Source organism: Halictus rubicundus, unplaced genomic scaffold (assembly GCF_050948215.1).
Source record: "Halictus rubicundus isolate RS-2024b unplaced genomic scaffold, iyHalRubi1_principal scaffold0035, whole genome shotgun sequence".
In the NCBI taxonomy this organism is placed as follows: domain Eukaryota; kingdom Metazoa; phylum Arthropoda; class Insecta; order Hymenoptera; family Halictidae; genus Halictus; species Halictus rubicundus.
The window spans coordinates 32465-45187 of NW_027488576.1; the positions used below are offsets into that span (position 1 = coordinate 32465).

General features: G+C 48.0%; 1 long non-coding RNA gene and 1 other non-coding gene across 2 annotated transcripts in view; one reads left to right on the top strand and one right to left on the bottom strand.

The window, feature by feature from the left end:
* Positions 1-12723, top strand: part of LOC143363349 (uncharacterized) — a 92374-nt gene that overhangs the window by 8175 nt on the left and 71476 nt on the right. The gene's annotated exons all lie outside the window — the stretch shown is intronic.
* On the bottom strand, positions 3198-5117 carry LOC143363351 (small subunit ribosomal RNA). The gene has a single exon (XR_013083805.1). It is a non-coding gene; the product is annotated as a small subunit ribosomal RNA (ribosomal RNA).

The window sequence follows — 12723 nt, forward strand, 5'->3', positions numbered from 1 at the left end:
GCAAAAAGTGTCGAAAATGCTTTATGGCATTAACTACCGCTAACGTCTCCAACTCATATGAGTGATATCGCGATTCAGCGTCAGTGGTTCTCTTACTGTAGTATGCAACCACATGAGATTTATTGTCTACTTTTTGTATTAAAACAGCACCGTAGCCATCCGAGCTCGCGTCAGTGTGTAGTTCAATTGGATATGACGGGTTGAATAACATTAATACCGGTTCATTTGTTAATTTGCCTATAATGTCCTGCCGGATCTTTTCGTGCTGCGGTTTCCACTCTATCTTTCCTTTTCCCGTAGTCAATTTGTATAACAGGGAAATGACCCGAGAAAACTTAGGTATAAACTGCCTAAAATAAGAAGCAAGGCCAATAAATTGCCTCAGCTGTGTCACCGTTGAAGGAGGAGAAGATTCCGTTAACGCTTTTATTTTCCGTGGGTTTGGCCTGATTTTCCCCGCGGTCACTTCAAAGCCCAAATATTCCACACGCGATTTTAGAAATGCACATTTATTCAAATTGAGTGAGAAACCGGCTAATTTTAATCTTTCCAACACTAATTGTAACCTCTCTAAAGACTGCTGTATAGATTCAGCCGGAATCATGATGTCGTCCAGGTAGCATACTACAAATGTGTTTACTAGTCCAGAAAGGGCTTGATTTATGGCTCTCTGGAATACTGAAGGTGCATTACGTAGTCCGAAGGGCATGGACAAATATTCGTATTGACCATCCGGAGTAACAAATGCAGTCTTCTCTATCGAGTCTTTATGGATAGGGATTTGATGAAAACCCGACGCCATATCTAATGTCGTGAAGTATTGTGATCCGCTTAACCGCTGGATTTGGTCGCTTATGAGCGGTAAGGGGTACCTATCGGGAACTGTATTACTGTTAAGCTCTCGATAATCAACACATAGACGATCAGAGCCATCTTTCTTACTTACAAGAATTATGGTACTGGCAAACGGAGAACAACTATGTCTAATTATTCCAGCCGACAAGAGCTCGTCGATTTTGTCCCTTACGATTTGCCTCTCATCAAGGCTAAGTCGATATGGTCGTCGTTGCACAGTACGATTTGGGTCCATTAACCTTATTTGTAACTCTCCCGAATTTACCCTACCCGTAGGTGTACCGATAACAAATGATTCCGAAAATTTGTTCAATAATTCAATTAGTAATTCTTTATCTGAGCCGACTATATATGTGTCAATACAATTAAAATTATCGATCTTTTTGCCAACATCACAAATATTTATTATTCTTTCCCGCTTTAAAATAAAGTTATTCGCCGAAATTTCAACAGAAAACCCTCGCATGATTAAGTCACGACCAATCAAAGTACCACTACTCAAGTGTTCATCCGGCACAACTTGAAAAAGAATTTCAACACTGTGATCTTGTATGATCACCTGGGACAGTATCTGTAAGCTACTCAACACGTTACCGTTGCCAAGACCAATTAACCTTGTTAAGCATTCAAATCGCTTACCGGAAAATTTATTTGCTACAGATTCTTTTATCAAAGAGCATTCTGCACCCGTATCAAAGCAAAACTTATAGATCTCACCCGACTCCGTAAGTTTTGCAGTTATCGGCGCGATACTGCGCAAGTTGATCCGGCGTTCCGTGAATGTCCTCGGATGTGTTTTTCTATCCTCCTTCTTACACTGCGGGGCAATATGGCCGTCCTCTCCGCACTTAAAGCAGGTAACCGGCTTTTTCGGTGGTTTCCGGTTGCTTTCGCTCGTACCAGGCTTAGGTCCCAACACCTTCATAGCTCCTTGGCGTCGACAACAGTCCGCAGCTTTATGTCCTATCTTGCCACATGTAAAACATGTTAGAACACTCCTCGACTTCTTGCTGTCCGACGATTTTGAGTCTCTTCCGTCGGTGGTAGCTGGCCGCTTACGGAAGTCGAAGGCCATGAGCTCTTTTTGTAATGAAGCCCGTGTATTAATATTTGCTGTGAACGCAAGTCGCTGCAGCCGAGGATCTAACTGTACACAATGTGTCAATGTTGAAGCAACAACAATTTGTTCCATTGACATTGATGCGTACAAATTCGTGAATGCTGCCAGTACTCGGTTTGCATATGAAGACATGCACTCGCCTTCTCTCGGTTTTCCCGCGTTGATCCTCATCATTGCTCCAGCAGGGGTTTCGACGGTATCGTATTGCGCCAGGAAGATTTCTCTGAATTCTTTCCAGTTCATTCCCGCGTAATTAACTTGTGACAACCACGCGGATGCGCCACCTTTCAGTGCTCTACTTAATGCCATAATCAATTCGCTGCCTTGTATCGGCCGCTCCGCGAGGCAAACATCTACAGTTCTGCACCAAGATTTTGCACTGTAATCTCCATTGTCCGGATCAAACTCTGGTAAAAATATCGGGGTTGTTGTTGGTATTGATTGCATCACTGTTGGACCTTGCATCCGTCCCAATAGCATCTCGAACATTAGTTTCCAGTTTGTCCCATCGTTCTCTGGCGTGGAGACTTGCGGAGCTGAGTTTTCCCGCAAGAATCCCACTTCTGATGTCGGAGGCTGGTCGGCAGTATTTTCAAACGGTGCGCTCATTGCTCTGTTCACACGATCGGTTCACAATCACACGAACAAATTCCACCGCGGAGGCACAACTCGATCACACTTTAAACAATATAAAATCTCGCAAAGGACTGAGAGACACGTTAACGAGTCCACGGGTCACTCAGAATATCTACGTCTTTACTTTTATGTCTCTCCGATGCGTATCTGACTCCAAAAAAATGCGATGCGACTCCGTACGAGGTTACGAGAAGAATGCCACGAGCATTCAAAACAAACAACGCAACGCCGATCGCTTCTTGATATTGCTCTGGAAACCGAGCATGGCCTGTTACGACTCAAATTCGCTCAGGCTATCAGGAGCGTGTACAGAGATGTACACGACAACAAAAATACAGAAACTATTCTCAAAAATACAAAGACGCTATTCCGCCACCCGTGGTCACGTTCAACAGGGCTCCAGGCCATATTTCCACGGAACCCTATCTCGCATCTCTCTTTCCGCAATCCGCAAAGAAATAAAACAATAAAACAAATGTTATAAGAGAATATTACAACGAGCATTACACGTCGTTGCCATCGGGCTACGTCGCTGCGCCTCGCCCCGACATATATATATTCATGGATCTGGCAGATGTTTAATTTGTAATGATCCTTCCGCAGGTTCACCTACGGAAACCTTCTTGCGACTTTTACTTCCTCTAAATGATCAAGTTTGGTCATCTTCCCGGCAACATCGGCAATGCCGAAACATTGCCGCGTACTAGTACGAAGTCATCACTAAATCATTCAATCGGTAGTAGCGACGGGCGGTGTGCACAAAGGGCAGGGACGTAATCAACGCGAGCTTATGACTCGCGCTTACTGGGAATTCCTCGTTCATGGGGAATAATTGCAAGCCCCAATCCCTAGCACGAAGGAGGTTCAACCGGTTACCCGGGCCTTTCTGCCAGGGAAAACACGCTGATTCCTTCAGTGTAGCGCGCGTGCGGCCCAGAACATCTAAGGGCATCACATACCTGTTATTGCTCAATCTCGTGCGGCTAGAAGCCGCCTGTCCCTCTAAGAAGATTTGTTTGCACGTTGGTAGTAAACACCCACCGACAGAAGCCGGGGGCCTTCGAGATACCATAAGTTACGTCTACTTAGCAGGCTAGAGTTTCGTTCGTTATCGGAATTAACCAGACAAATCGCTCCACCAACTAAGAACGGACATGCACCACCACCCACCGAATCAAGAAAGAGCTATCAATCTGTCAATCCTTCCGGTGTCCGGGCCTGGTGAGGTTTCCCGTGTTGAGTCAAATTAAGCCGCAGGCTCCACTCCTGGTGGTGCCCTTCCGTCAATTCCTTTAAGTTTCAGCTTTGCAACCATATTTCCCTCGGAACCCAAAAGCTTTGTTTTCCCGGAAGCTGCCCGCCGAGTCATCGTAGGAACTTCGGCGGATCGCTAGCTGGCATCGTTTATGGTTAGAACTAGGGCGATATCTGATCGCCTTCGAACCTCTAACTTTCGTTCTTGATTAATGAAAACATTTTTGGCAAATGCTTTCGCTTCTGTCCGTCTTGCGACGATCCAAGAATTTCACCTCTAACGTCACAATACGAATGCCCCCATCTGTCCCTATTAATCAATACCTCGGGGTTCCGAAAACCAACAAAATAGAACTGAGGTCCTATTCCATTATTCCATGCACACAGTATTCAGGCGAAGATAGCCTGCTTTGAGCACTCTAATTTGTTCGAAGTAAACGTACCGGCCCACCTCGACACTCAGTGAAAAGCACCACGATGGGATATTACTTGGACCGCCCCGTGAAGAGCAAGCCCACCGGTAGGACGTACCACATAAGGCCAGTTAAACATCGCGAGCGGTGAACCGACACTGTGACACACAGATTCAACTACGAGCTTTTTAACCGCAACAACTTTAATATACGCTATTGGAGCTGGAATTACCGCGGCTGCTGGCACCAGACTTGCCCTCCAATGGATCCTCGTTAAAGGATTTAAAGTGTACTCGTTCCGATTACGGGGCCTCGGATGAGTCCCGTATCGTTATTTTTCGTCACTACCTCCCCGTGCCGGGAGTGGGTAATTTGCGCGCCTGCTGCCTTCCTTGGATGTGGTAGCCGTTTCTCAGGCTCCCTCTCCGGAATCGAACCCTGATTCCCCGTTACCCGTTACAACCATGGTAGGCGCAGAATCTACCATCGACAGTTGATAAGGCAGACATTTGAAAGATGCGTCGCCGGTGCTAGTAGACCATGCGATCAGCACAAAGTTATTCAGAGTCACCAAAGCAAACGATGGACGAGCGTAGACGCCCGACACCGATTGGTTTTGATCTAATGAAAGCGTTCCTACCATCTCTGGTCGGAATTCTGTTTTGCATGTATTAGCTCTAGAATTACCACAGTTATCCACGTAAATGTGGGTACCATCTAAGAAACCATAACTGATTTAATGAGCCATTCGCGGTTTCACCTTAATGAGGTACGTACTGAGACATGCATGGCTTAATCTTTGAGACAAGCATATGACTACTGACAGGATCAACCAGGGAGCTTCGACAATTGTTCGAATGTCTTCGCCGCCAGCTCTCTGCGAGACCGGTCGACGACACTTTTTCTTCCAATCATATATATATGTAATGTGTGATTGAATTATTTGTTGAACGTCCAAGGATTGTAGAGAATAACAAACAGAAAAGTTTCACTGTAAAAATACAAGAGTTTTTATTAATTAAACTATTTGCCTAAACTATTTACAATGGTTACAAACCTGTAAAAATACAAGAAACAACATTCAAAGTTTGTTCTTCGCAATCTTGTTCCTCGTATGAACCATTCACTCTATTATAAAAGGAATAACTCGTTGGAGATTATTAAATTGGCAATCTTCACACGTGTCTGCCGAATCATTGTTTTTATTTCTCTGCCGCTACTGCGGGCCCTTACTTATCGACTCACTGTATTGAGCGGGAAGATTTAAATCAATTAAGGAGCGCACTCCTTACATATATATATATATATATTTTATACTCGTGCAAATTCTTAGAGAACCTTTTGCACGAGATACATTGTTCGAAATCGCTGCAGGCGTTACCGAGAATCTTGGTAACGCAAACATCATTTCTCTCGCCATATAGTTTTTGCGACCTAATCCGCAGACGAGCGGCCTCGGTGCGACCGTGTCTCGGCGTTGACAATAGCCAGCTGATCGAGCTCGGCGCCGAGACCGGGTGAACGCACTCAGACGTAAACTTTGTGTTTACGTCTAAACGTTTACTTGTCGCGTGAGCCACCGTTCCCATATTCCAAAATATCAAATCCGTCACCCACCGTCCTTGTTTCCTGTGCAGTAGCGGCCGTTAGGGCATTGCCCTCGTGCTCTAGCTAACGTTCGACACTGCCAAATCCTTTGTCATTTTCAAAAACCCCACTCCTTATTCCTTCCGCCGCCGGCGGCCACGCACAGTATAAATAACCCGCGATAACCGCTAAACGGGGTCTTTTGGCATTCTCGATCGCTCGATCCTAGTCTCGCTCAATTTTCGTTTTCTCGTGCGCTTCACGACTCTATCATCTCCCAAATCGTGCGCTTCACGATTTGTGCGTCGCATCTTCACCTGTCTGTTTTCACCTCTTCTCTTGTACATTCCCCACTTTCTATTAATATATTATTTTGTTATTTCATACAGTCCACTGCTACTTTCTACACCTGTCTCTATCGCATCCTATACCTCTTTCCTCTCGCTATAGTTCCAAACATTATTGGTCCTTCGATCCGGATTTCTTTACGTACCATCTCCTATAAATTCCCAAACTCATTCTCTCACCACCGTATCACTCCATCGTCATGGACGCACTCGTCGCGAATCAACACGTGTTGTTCGGGCGCATGGCTCGCACCGGCGACAACCTGCAGAAGCAAGGAAAGGCGAACCTCACCATCGGACTCCTCCAGAGCACTCTGGCCACCCTGGAGAAAAGATGGCAGCAGTTCGAGGAGCACGACGGCCGAATTCGATCCACGGCCACCCCCGAGGACCAACAGAGCGATTACTTCACCCTGGACATCTTCACGGAAGGCGAACAGGCCTACTCGCTGCAGAAGGGGCAGCTACTCGACGCACTGGCGCGCCTCGCACCCACGTCAACCCCTGCATCGCCGAGCATCCCGCCTCCTGCAGCGTCCGGACCCAGGGCACGGTCCTCGCTCCCGCGCATCGACTTACCGGCCTTCTCGGGTCAGTACAGCGAGTGGACGTGGAGTGACGCCGAGAAATTCCACTACCTGTCCGCCAGCCTCAGCGGAGAAGCCGCATTGCTGATCCATCGCATCCCGATGTCGGCTGATAATTTTCATCGGGCATGGGAGCTGCTGGCGCACAGGTACGAGAACCGCCGGCTCCTTGTCGATGCCCAATTCGACATCCTTTACGAGACGCCCGCCTGCACCACACACACCGCCGGGGGATTGAAGCGGGTCCTCGACACCAGCTGCAACGTGGCATCAGTGTTGAACGGCTTTGACGTTCCCGTCGACGACAAGGCCCACTGGATGGTCCAACACGTCGTCCGGCGCCTGGACGCAGAGACCCTGAAGCACTGGGAGACATCGTTGGGGAGCAGCACGGATCCACCCACGCTCTCCGAGCTGCTGGAGTTCCTGGAAACGACGATCCGCACCCTGGAGGCCTGCGAGAGCCGACATGGACATCTCGTACCCGCACAGCGACCTGCAGCGAAGGGAATCAACGCCGAGACACGGTCGCACCGAGGCCGCTCGTCTGCGGATTAGGTCGCAAAAACTATATGGCGAGAGAAATGATGTTTGCGTTACCGAGATTCTCGGTAACGCCTGCAGCGATTTCGAACATACATATATCTTCTCTATAAATATTCAACCTCGAACAAATTCCTTTTCAAATATACCTCTGTGCGTTCTCGGTTTCTCAATTTTATACGTATATCTTGAACAAGACTCTTATCAATACCTATCTTGTTCAGATATTTTACTTGTTCCAACTTTCTTATAAATAATACCTATTGAAACAAGTTTCATACATTCGTTTCATATATAATAACATGGTTTACCTAATCGTGGAAGCGCGTATAGCTCACGCTGAACATCGATCGCGGAAGCACGTAACCACTGCGCTGGACAAAATCGACACAAGTGCCGATGAAGCGCGGACAGGACGCATGCTGGACTGCGAGAAAACATGTTCTTCCGATCGCGCTAGGCATAATCGAAATAGAACACCTCTACTATTTAACGAATTTTTCTCTCTGTATGCAAACATTTTGTGCATCGCACATCTCTATCTATTCTGTCTTTAAAAGACTTAAAATGTTCTCTTTTTCTCTTATATTCTCTTTTTCAATATCTTAGTTGCTCGGACATAAGAGTTGATACTCAGTTAGTACGAGTAAACACAAAAGTGAATACAAGTCACAAACCTCCACTAGGGAGGCTCGCCACATAAGGGCCATTCAGTCTAGGACACCGACCCGTGGCATTGCTGTGTAGAGAATAATCCGATACGAAGCACGGTACGAAACAGTCAAAACCGAAGTCTCGAGGCGCCCGTGACTGCTTCTCGACCGACATCGTAGAATAACCACAGGCGCGCGCTGCACCGACCGACTCGACCGCAGAGAATCGAAGCAGAATACGTTTATCACGGTTGAGACTTGTAGGAAATAGTAAACATACTATGGTCGTAGTTAAAGTAAACATACTAAGGTCCTTCAATGTTATTCAGCATTCTTATTTACTATCAGTATGTTTCCAAACGCGATTCCACTATGTTATATTCGATGACTGAAAAGTGTGATATGATCACGATTTACTGTGAATGTAGAAAAAATGCAGTGCAGGCCCGACTACTTTATGAAGAAAGGTACCCCGAGCGAAACACTCCTTCTAGACATACTTTCACTAATACGTACAGGTTGTTTCGAAGTACTGGAAGTGTACATGCAAGACAGTACAAACGGAAGAATCCCACGACTAATGAAGACAATGAAATTAATATTTTAGCAGCTATAGCTGTCAATCCTCACGTGAGTACGAGAAAAATTGCCCGGGAAGCAGGCATAAGTCAAAGTAGCGTAATACGAATTCTGGCCCGACATAAATTTCATCCGTTCCACATATCGCTCCATCAAGAATTGCACGGGAATGATTTTCAAAATAGAATTAACTTTTGTCAATGGGGATTGCTTCAAAATCATTCATTTTTTTCTAATGTCTTGTTTACGGACGAAGCAACATTTACTAATCATGGCTCAATTAATCTACGGAACGCCCATTATTGGTCTGTGGATAATCCGCACTGGCTGCGAGAAATTGATCATCAAAGACAATGGAGCGTAAACGTGTGGTGTGGTATTTTGAACGACAAAGTAATTGGACCATATTTCGTTAACGGAATGATGACGGGACAGAAATACGCTCAATTGTTGTAATAAGATCTGCCAATTTTGTTAGAAGATGTCCCTTTACAAAATCGCTACGATATGTGGTACCAACATGACGGTTGTCCTGCTCATTATGCACGAGTAGCAAGAGAAACGTTGGATTCTCGATATGCAAACCGATGGATTGGACGAGGCGGAACAGTTTCATGGCCAGCACGTTCGCCTGATTTAAATCCCCTGGATTTCTTTTTATGGGGTCTGCTAAAAGAGACCGTGTACACGGGTGCTCCAACAACAGTTGAAGATATGCGTCAGCGTATCATCACAGCATGTACGAATATCACGTCGGATACACTTATCAGAGTTCAACATTCCTTCAGAGCTCGTTTACAACAATGTATCGACGCAGACGGTCACCATTTCGAATATTTATAAAGTACAGGCATTCTGCTTCCATATTTTAGTTTTACACGTTTTTTCTGTCCTTGACCTTGAATGACCTTGGACTAATTATAGTCACTGAATTCCTAATGAAAGGGACTATCATTGTAGGTGTTTAAAAAAGGGTGGTTCCATTTAAAAAAGTAGACAAGAGAATAGAGAATAATCCGATACGAAGCACGGTACGAAACAATCAAGACCGAAGTCTCGAGGCGCCCGTGACTGCTTCTCGACCGACATCGTAGAATAGCCACAGACGCGAGCTGCACCGATCTACTCGACCGAACCGTCGACTGTCTTATAGATACAGAACGGCCGGCCGGGACGCCGGCGCCGCGCGGTCAATAGCACGCGCGCTTATGGCCGCAAACCGCCGCGGCAACAGACCAACCGGTGGGGCTGTTGGAACTTAGAGCGAAAAAAGTATGAAAATTTTTATTATAAAATATAATAAATTTTAACATTTCTATGTTATTTTACACAAAATATCCAACTTTTCATACACCTTCACCGAACTCTGAAAATTTTTCTTAGTCCCACCGCTAAGAAGAAACTTTTTCCGTATCGGTCCTAGACGATTTTCGACGTGGTATCACTGTAATATAGACGGTTTCTAACAATATATATCATAACACCAAACTCGCTACTACTATTATTTACCGAGTTATTAGCAAATAATGGACGGATGTACTACTCATTGTAATGTCTGGGCGAACTTCGGTTCTAGCAGTTGTGTTGGCAATTGGCGGTTGTAAATGTTGCTCTGTAGTGCTAGGTAGTTTATCCCTGAACGTCTCTGCGTACCGCGGCGTTGGATTAACGGACTTCCCCCCCCCCCTCTGTCCCTATCTTTTGGGTTCACTCAGAGTCCTGCTGAAGGGAGAAGGAAAAGACGCGAAGGACCCAAAATCATACCGACCCATCTGCCTCCTCTCTGTAGTAGGGAAACTATTCGAGAAACTCCTTAAAAGGAGACTAGACCAGACCGCAATGGCGCCCGGGAGAATTTCAGAACGGCAATTCGGCTTTATGCCTGGAAAGTCGACGGAACTCGCAATCGTAGAGCTCCGTCGCATGGTAGAGACAACAGAGCATCGGAACGCAATAGCACTGCTCTTCGACGTAATCGCAAGTTACTTCGACGACCGCAGAGTAAGCCTCGCAATTGGAACAGAGAGGATCTCCAAGCGCGCCACTAGAGGATGCCCCCAGGGCTCTGTCCTCGGACCGGCGTGCTGGAACCTCATGTTCGATGGTCTCCTGAGGCTGCTCGAAGCCTCAGTTGAGAATAAATTCATAGCGTACGCAGACGATCTACTCGTACTCGTAACCGGCAATAGTAGGAGAGACCTAGAGATCGAAGGTCAACGTATCGTCGACCAGATCCTAGGCTGGTGTAGGGCGGCGAAGCTCGAGTTGTCAGCTCGCAAAACAGAAGCAATTGTGCTTAAGAGCAGCTACATCGAGCTTCAAAGAATAGGAAGACGAGGAGGCACGCGCCCAGACAGGAAACGAAAAACCGTTCGACCTCACAAGGCGAACCTGGCAAGTAGGCCACCGACCATCCGAATAGGGGAAAACGAGCAAGGCATTAAATTCAAGTCCGTCGTGCGGTACCTCGGCGTCCACTTCGACAGGAACATGGGTGTCCAATCCCATTGCAAGTACTTACGCGACAAGGTCGGGTCGCTCTTCAAGAAATTCGGGAGACCCGCGGGACGCCGGTGGGGACTTAGATTCAGCACCCTCTCCGTGATCTACCGTGGTGTCTTCCTACCAGTGGTAACTTATGCTGCCGCTGGGTGGGCGGACCGGTGTAAGGAGAAGGACCTGAGAAGACTCAGGTACGCACAACGAAGAGCACTTGTAGCAGTGACCGGTGCCTATAGATGGGCGTCGTGGGATAGCGTGTGCGTAGTGGCTGGTGCGGTCCAGATCGACATCCTGCTGAGGCAGCGTAGGGCCCTCTTCGACACGCGAAGAGGGAAGGACGCCAGGTTCGGGAACATCGTCGTTCGCGCGAGAGACGACGACGCGAGAACACTGCTGGGGAGCGAGGCGACCAACGTGTGGCAAACTGGGTGGACGTCTTCCCGCCGGGGCCGCACAACATACGCCTTCTTCAGCAGCATCGAGGAGCGAATGGCAGCAGAGTGGATGAGGCCGAGTCACCACGTCACGCAGGTGCTCACTGGTCACGGCGACTTCGGGGCGCGCCTCTTCGCGTACAGAGTCGCCGACAACTGTAGCTGCGTCTGCGGAGACGAGGAGGACACGGTGAGCCACTTCCTCCTCGAATGTCCACTATTCGACCCGCAGAGGGAGGCTCTGCGGGACATCATCCCTGCCGGCGAGTGGAGGTGGCCTGAGGCGGCACAATACTTCGTGTCGTCGCCAGAGGCATTCTCTCTGCTCGTCGATTACTGTCGCGAAGCCCTCTGGCTAAAGGGCTTCATAGGCCACTAGATAGGCCGAACAGGCATGCGAGCGCCTTAGATATAAGATAGACTTCTCGGAGCGTCCACCCGAGCTGCATCGTAGCGCTCGGGCATGGCATGGCAGACCAGCAACGCTTCGCTGGCAACTGCCGTGCCGGACCCCAATAGGACCCCCACTAATGAAAGTCTTACACTTACAGGGTCAGGGTGTGCGTGCGAGCGGCACGCAGCGAGTTCGCCTTCCCGTGGTTCCCCGTGAGCGTAGGTGACTGGACGCGGAGCAATCCACGTCCAGCCATCTGCGGCCAAAGAACTCGTCCACCGCATACGTCTCGGTGGCACTGCTGGATTTTTCCATCGCCCCTTCTGCTCGACAGTGGTGTAGCGAAAAAGTAGATATAAATTTTCTGTTGCGTATGCCTTAAAGGCGAGGTCACATATCCGACGTCACCATCGAGGTGGCCGGATTTACATTAAATGTCCCTATCTTTTGGGTCTTATAAGCGTCAGGGACTTATATCATGGTAAAACCCTGTCGCACCAACCCCTCCTCCACGTGGTAGGACCTGGACACCATCCGGGTGACTAACGGGGCTCTGGTAAAGAGAGCTCATGCGTGAGTCTTCGCCCCGCGACAACCGCAGCTCTGGGAAGAGAGCTCTTGCGGAGTTGTCGCACCGCGAAGACCGCAGCTCTCAGGGAGCTCTGCGTGAGTTGTCGCTCTGCGACAACCGCGGATCTCTCATAAAGAGAGTTCTTGCGGAGTCATCGCTTTGCGATGACCGCGGCTCTCAGGGAGACCATGCGTGTGTTATCGTTCGCGATAACCGCGGCTCTCACCCGGAAGACTTCCCTCTGCCGC